Below are 8,006 nucleotides of genomic sequence, written 5' to 3'. Positions count from 1 at the left end.
CGGGCGGCGGCGGCCCGGGCCGCGACACGCTCGCACACGCGGGCCGGCCTGGGGCGGGGGGTCCCGGCGCGGAAGGGGCTTGGCCCACGTGCGGTCCCCCGCGCCGGGCCGGTTGGGCCGCCCGGGAGCCGCGGTGTAGTGGGGGAGAGGCCGCGCGGGTGAGGAAGGCCCAGGGTAACAGGTGCCTCACCTCGGCTGATGGGATTAACTCTAGGGCCGCAGAGAGAGGGAGCCCGGCAGCAAAATCCCAGGAGAGGGAGAGAGAGAGGGAGCCTCTGGCGGCCAACGGAGGGCGAAAAGCACCGGCCCGCGGCGAGGCCGCCCCACCCCCGGCCGTGGGCTACGGGCCTCCCCGGCCTGGGGCAAGGCCTGCCCTTCGGGGACCCGGCCGCCTTGCTGCTCCGGGGGTTGGTTCGGCGGGAACTGGGATAGCGATTGGCTCGCTGCTGGGCCCCCACAAAGTCTGCAGTGAACTTCATGACCCCAGGGCATCTAAACCCCAGGCCACTCTCCAGGCCCGGAAGGCCAACACTTAGGCCACTGTGCCCCGCCTAACACCCACCTTGACCTCAAGTCCCCACTGTTAAAAGGAAAAGGATGAGGAGTTCTTCTGACTTTTGCGTCAGGATGGAGTTTTTCAGACCCCCACCTTCCCCCTTTTATCACTGCTCAATCCCCCTTGCTCCCCTCCCCAAAAAGACACCACAAGTGTTACAGCCTTGCGGCAAAATATAAAACTGGTCATGACAGTCAATGTGGACCTTTAAACCAATCCTCCCAAAGACTCCACAGGGCAGAAATGACTAAAGGATCATTTTTCAAGAAGGGAAAACCGTAACTCTCATAGAAATATAAAATAAAAATGTGTCAAATATCATTTGACTGATTAATTAGGGAGCGAATCGCAAATTGTTACAACCCATTCCAACAAGGATGTGAAAAGCAGACCTTATGGACAATCAGTAAAGAGGCAGAACTGGTTAATATTCTATAAGGCGCAAAAATGAAATGTTTTGAATTATCTCTTCTACAGGGAAGTAATGGTATCTCTAAAAAACAAAGTAATTTTGCATTTCTATAGATAAGAACATTTACATTTTCATTAATTTCTACAGCCTATGAAATAGTAAAATGGCCTTGTCAAAGGTCAAAGGTGCAGACTCCTGTAGAACCAAAAAAAACAGAGTCCTGTAGATAACATCCAGCCTTCCATTGAAAGGACACCCAGTGATATTTGCCCACTTCAAAGTCTTAAACAAGTTTTCCCAACAGAACTATTATTATCTGCATTTCCCAGATGGGAAAACTGAGGTTTAGGTTTTTTAACTTACCCATAGCGTTATCAACTAGTAAATGATTATAGTTGGATATGAACTCCAGCAAGTCTGTATACAGAATCTATACTCTAGGAGCAAAATCTCTTCTCACTTAATTTCAAAAGGCCTTTGTAGCTACTCAATTCTAAGTATCATTTATCTTGAACGGTGAAGTTTTTTCTTCAAGCTCACCAAATTCTGGGTGCTTTCCCAAGAAATTGGCATTCTCTGTCTACAAAGTGGATGTCACTTCTATAAGCATAAACAGATGTAGCAGGCAATGTGAGGGGGCTGTGGTTCCAGTCTCCACTTTTGGAAAGAACATTTGTGCTGTCTGGGATAATTTAGTGGAAAAGTTCCTGTCATTTATTTGCAGTATGGAAACCATGTTTTTTAGGAGAATAACCTAAATAAATGCAAGAACCTAATCACTGAGTTCTGTCTGTAGAAGAGGGGGCAGAGCTGGCAATAAAATCAGTCTTACACCTCTTTGCAAAAAGATGATTCATACAGAAAAGCAACCTAAAGAATTTGGTTGCTTTGGGTTTCTTTTTTTTTTTTTTTATGTGAACCTTCTGGATAAATTCATACTGAAGGAATGAATGATAGAGTTTTTAAAACATAATGCTGATAATTTTAAGATTTCTTGATTGCCCACATTCTACTTTCCAGTTCTACCACTCATCTGTTTCAAGGGTCTACTAGACCAGTACTAATCCAATACATGTGGCTATTTAAATTACTTAGAATTAGGGGTGCCTGGGTGGCTCAGTCGTTAAGCATCTGCCTTCGGCTCACGTCATGATCCCAGGGTCCTGGGATGGAGCCCCACATCAAGCCCGCATCGAGCCCGACTCAGGCTCCCTGCTCAGCAGGACTCCTGTTTCTCCATCCCCCACTCACCCTGCTTGTGTTCCCTCTCCCGCTGTGTGTCTCTCTGTCAAATAAATAAATAAAACCTTTAAAATTTTTTTAAATAAAATAAAATAAATAAATTACTTAGAATTAAATACAATTAAAAATTCAGTTCCTTGGGGCGCCTGGGTGGCTCAGTCGGTTAAGCGGCTGCCTTCGGCTCGGGTCATGATCCCAGGGTCCCCGGGTTCGAGCCCCGCATCGGGCTTCCTGCTCGGCGGGGAGCCTGCCTCTCCCTCTCCCTCTGCCTGCCTCTCTGCCTACCTGTTCTCTCTATCTCTCTGTCAAATAAATAAATAAAATCTTTTAAAAAAAAAAATTCAGTTCCTTTAGTCCCACTAGCCACATTTGAAGGACTCAGTGGTTAGTGGCTACCCTATTGGACAGTGTAGATACAGAACATTTCCACCACAGAAATTTCTTTTGGACAGTGCTATCCTAGACAACATTTGCATTTCTATAAATTAAAAAAAGTATATTGATTTTATAAGGGTTAAAACTTAGTTCAATAGATCATTAATGTATTGAGGATACAAGGTCATAAGTTTTGCATGTTCCAGTTGGAAAGGGGCTAGAGCAGTGTTAGGGTGTAAAAGGTGATGTTTAGTATTGACATGCATGGTCTACAAAGTACAATGCTTTGGGAGAGATGATTTTCCCATATGATTTTTTTTTTTATAAGTCCTGGAGAATACTGTGGACTGTTATTCTTAGTTCCTTTGTAATCAGTAATACCATTATTAGTAAAAATGGACCATAAGATTAGTAGATAAAAAGCACAAAATGTAGGGACACCTGGGTGGTTCAGTTGGTCAAGTGGCAGACTCTTGATTTCAGCTCAGGTCATGATCTCCAGATCATGTGATCAAGCCCCGCCTCAGGCCCTCCTGCTCAAACGCTCTCTCTCTCTAAAATAAATAAATAAAATCTTAAAAAAAAAAAGTACAAAATGTATTCTATGTTGTTTTAGGGGTTTTCTCAATATGTTTTTAAAGTTCTCATAATGGATATTCTGAGTAACTAGTCAAAGAATTATATTATTCACAAGTATAAGTGAAATATTAGGTGCAGTTATTAAGCCTAAATCAAGCCTAAATCAAATTTTAAGACTAGGTAATATTAACTAAGCTAAGCCTGAAGACTGCCTATCACTCCATAATTTAATGCAGGAAGGCACCTGGCTGATTTGTATGTTAACAGAAGGTTATGGAAAGAAAAGGATAGAACAAAGGTAAAGGTCTCTACAATAATTTCTTTATGGAATATGCAAAGTAATGGAAGAGCAATTTGTATAAGTAAGTTTACACATAGCTTTAGCATAAAAGGATATTTTACTCCTACTACTATTTCTTTATCAATACTAATAAGAAAAATGTGTTGATAGTAATGAAGCAACTTGGTTACCAAAAGTGTATTCATGACTGCTTATTTCACATTTGCAAATACCAGAGTGCTTTGTCCCCTTTAGATGTGAATGTTGGTATTCAGGTATCTTAAAGGTCCATCTTTTAAAATAACCATCCCTATTTAAGGGTAAAAATTTAAGTCTGTCTGACAGTGTTTTAGTCTTTTGGTATTTCACAGACACTCCATTGTAGAGATGAAATATATTTCTGTAAAATAGTGACAGAGTCCTTAGGCTTACATTCAGAATACATCAGAGAGCTCTATGATCAGTCTGATTTTGTGTTACTAGCTATGAAATTAAGCTTAAATCAATAAACAGATTTTTCTAATCTAGAAGGTGTCATTTCTGCCCAAATAAATTGATAAGATTCAACATTGCTTTCTACCTACATTCATGGCTTGGGCATGCCACCGAAAATTTATACCATCATCTTGATCCATTGATCCATTTCTCATTCTACAATACATCCAGTATCTTGGCTGTTCAGCCTAAAAGTAGGCTCGTGATGGGTTTAAGTACTTACTTTTTTTTTGAAAGTAATAAACTATAGAACTTCTTGGGATTCCTAGACATTTTTTAAGTTGCTATTAATTTCTTAGCTCTACAAAAAAAGTTCAATAGATTTACAGCGTGTTTAGGTCAACATGATGCATCTTCTCTTTTTTCCCTATTTTTACTTTATTTGGTTGCCCACACAAAACACAGTAAACCAAGAGTTTTATTAGACTAGACATTGGTATGATGTTTTCATTACTGTCACTGCTTCTAAGTTTGAAACAATAGCTGCTATAACCATTCTTCTCAGTTTTCAGTTTTATAATAGTATAAATTGCATGTTTAAAAACAAGTGTGAGGTGTTTATCTGTCTCTACAGAAACTCGTTTTACTTTCAACAGATTAGCTCCTCTGGCAGAAGGATTCTGGTGGTGGTATTCTGCCAGTCCTCCAACCCACAAAGTGAACCTGAACTCTAGCATCTTTGGGATTGACATGTTGTCTACTCTGCTTCAGAAGAATTTTATATTTCAAATCAGAAACAAAATGGGAGAGGCATGGTAATCCTTCACTGGAAGAACAATTAGCAAAGTGTCAATTGAGATTCAAATTGAAAACACTTTGCTGGAATTCATATTCATTATTCTTTTACCTTAGAAATGCTAAGCCTATTTCTTGAGCTATTTGATAGCATAGCTCTTGTTTGCACACAATTGTTGGAGGAAAGAGTTGTCCAAAACACTCATAGTTGTGAAAATATGGAGAAAGGAATCAAAGAATAACAAAGGTATGTCAGTAGCTTCTCTATTCCATGGCATTAGCCTTGGTGGATTAATTATTAAAGTTAATAAATAAACACCCCTGTTTGTCTGCAATTAAACAGGAAATTTCTTTGATTTTATTTCCATTTCCATTCTGGTTCTAGTAACAGAACTAGACCTTGAGGAGGTCCATTATAGTCCCATTTGGTATAAAATCCAAGTTATAAAAAACATTTTTTTAAAACTCTAGTATTAGGAGTGCCTAGGTGGCTCAGTCAGTTAAGCATCTGATTCTTGATCTCAGTTCAGGTCTTGACCTCAGGGTTATGAGTTCAAGCCCTGAACTCCATGCTGAGCTTAGAACCTACTTAAAAAGAAAACAAAACAAAACAAAACAAAACAAAACCCTCTAGTATTTAACTTGTAGATGTGATTATCTGCTTTTAGAAATAACAAGGGTGCCTGAGCGGGGCAGTTGGTTGAGCCACCAGACTCTTGGCTTCAGCTTAGATCATGATCTCAGGGTCATGGGTTCGAGTCCCAAGTCAGGCTCCCCACTCAGCTTGGAGTTTGCTTAAGACTTTCTCTCCCTCTCCCTCTGCCCTTATACCCGGCACTCTCTCTCACTCTTTCTCAAATAAATAAATTAAAAAAAAAAAAAGAAATAATAAAAATTTTGTTCTGAGTTGTTAGTACATTTTCCATAGGTTCTTAGCTATAATCTTGATGTCCGGCATAGACTTTTATCAACTACCATTATTTTAAAATGAAGTTTGAAAATATATCATAATGCCTTACATGTTTCTACACCATTAAGTTTTTGAACTGGATGAATAATGAACAAGTACTTTTCCTAATCAGTGGGTAGATCTAGAGCAAACAACACTCTTGATCATGTCCTAGGACAGTACCCAGCGCTGTAATTGTATTTGGAAGTGTTGCTGGCCTTAGAGTTAGTTTCTTGATTAAGCCATGATAAATTTTTTCACTCAACTAGTGTCTTTGATTAGATTCTAAATGTGTAGATGGATCACATGCTTTCTGGGCTTTCTTGGTATTGTTAGAAGAAAAAAAAACTTTCAAACTGAAATTAGGAGGATGTAGTTTTTTTAAAATGTATTTGTATAAGTTAAAATAAAGAAACCAGTTAGTCTAGAAAATCTTGTATCTTAATCCTGCTCTTGATTTTTATCTAATTGAAGAAAAATACTGTTAAATTCTGCATTAATAATTCTCTGCCTTACAAGCCAAGTGTTTGTTTATTCCCTTTTAGAAGAAAGCCATGGACACCAAGGTGGTATATGTCCATGCAAAAAAAGGCAATATGCTATTATTTCCCATACTGAATTGTGGCAAAAACTTAAACAAGAATCTATCTTGTATTTTTTGTGACTACAGGAACAGTATAGTGAATAGTTGAAAACTACCTAATACCTAGCTGCATCCTCAAAGGAAAGAAATTCATATTTTATGATACTGAGAACAGAAACAAACACATTAAGGTGAGATGAAATTGAGCTGATATTAATTAAATTTTTAGAAGGGAGTTAAATACTACTGTTTCAACAAAACAAAAAGAAGATATGATCTTTGCCAGGAATGTAAATTTGACCTGTTGTAGCTTTAAAGGGAAGGAAACTGAATTTTGTGGATTTTTAAAGAATTTTTGCTTTGCTCTAGAATTTAACAAGCTACTCTGACATGATTTTGTGAAACCTGAATAACTTTCTTATAATAAATTACATGTCTTTAAGTACAGTGTGCTATAATTTAGCAAAGTATACATATTTTGCAAATTCATAAATTGAGCTCATCTCAAGAGCCTCAGAGATTAAGCAAAGCCAGCTACACGCAACCAAATGATAGACTACCACATGCTCATCCAGAGGAGAGTTGGACCAAGGCCAAATGAGGCATTTAGATGCATAAATAAATAGTCATTTATTATGTGTCGTAGCTTTATTTTCTGAAAGCAAATGCACCTTCAAAAATCTAACACTAAGCTTAAAATTGACACTGAGATACTCTCAGATGAGTGCTGACCCAGAAACTTACATATTTACATAGAGACACAGTTTCCAAAGTATTTGTACATAATCATCACCTCACTGAAACCTTTCTGATCGCTTCTCTGAAATTTTTGAATCACAAGGTCAATGCATACTATAATGACTTTTATTTTGCTCTAAGTAAAATTTTCTCCAACGATGGAAGGTAAGACTTCCCTGCAAGATTCTAACCCTGTGTTTGTGTATGTAAAACCTAAAAAATGTAAGAAACAAACAATTCAGAACTGATGCAAAATGTTTCTTAGAAATTACTATCTTTTAGGCTCATCATGCAGAAATCAAACACACAACTGATTTTGAATAGTTCTTGGTAGGATTTAGAAATTAAAAGAAAAAAAGTAAATGCCTGGGATATTAGTTAAGTCCAAAAGAAACCAGGTGTGTGGCTTATAGAATCTTTATTAAATAATAAGACTCTGCTATATTCCTTGCTCATAAGAAAATTTGATTATCTGGATTTAATTCCCTGGCATAGTGCTAACGATGAACGTTAGCTATCCTTGGCTTGTTAAGGAATGCTTGGAGAGCAATATAAGAAAACACATAAATTATATTGCAAAATTTAGAAAGTATTTCTCTTTGTTAGCAGTATCACATCCACTGGCTCCAAACCTTGTGTGAAAATAAGAATCACCTAGGGGCGCCTGGGTGGCTCAGTCAGTTAATGCGTCTGCCTTCAGCTCAGGTCCGGGTCCTGGGATTAAGCCCCTGCTGAGAAGAGAGCCTGCTTCTCCCTCTCCTCCCAGCTTGTCATGCTTTCTCGCGCTATCTCTGTCGCTATCTCTCTCTCTCTCTCTCTCAAATAAATAAATAAATAAAACCTTCAAAAAAAAGTTAAAAGAAAAAAAGAAAATCAGAATCACCTAGAGAGCTCGATCAGATTTAAACGCCTGGGTTGTATGCCAGCCCTCCTAAGTAAGAATCTAGTAAATTCCAAAATGTTCCAAAGGTGATACTTTTGCGCAGCTGGACTGAGGATGGATGTTTGGGAAACACTAACTAGATGATGTAACTCATATTAGAATCTATAAGTTGCTGATGT

General features: G+C 38.6%; 1 protein-coding gene across 1 annotated transcript in view; it reads right to left on the bottom strand.

Moving 5' to 3' along the window:
* PPP1R9A (protein phosphatase 1 regulatory subunit 9A) overlaps window positions 1–288 on the bottom strand; it is a 299,948-nt gene extending 299,660 nt beyond the window's left edge. Inside the window, exon 1 of the mRNA XM_035021390.1 lies at window positions 191–288. The gene's annotated coding sequence lies outside the window, so the exon portion shown is untranslated. The remainder of the gene's footprint in view (window positions 1–190) is intronic.
* Between the last annotated feature and the right edge of the window lie 7,718 nt (window positions 289–8,006).

Source organism: Mirounga leonina, unplaced genomic scaffold (genome assembly GCF_011800145.1).
Source record: "Mirounga leonina isolate KUSES-001 unplaced genomic scaffold, KU_Mleo_1.0 Mir_174, whole genome shotgun sequence".
Lineage (NCBI taxonomy): Eukaryota > Metazoa > Chordata > Mammalia > Carnivora > Phocidae > Mirounga > Mirounga leonina.
This window is presented reverse-complemented; position numbering and strand designations above follow the sequence as displayed.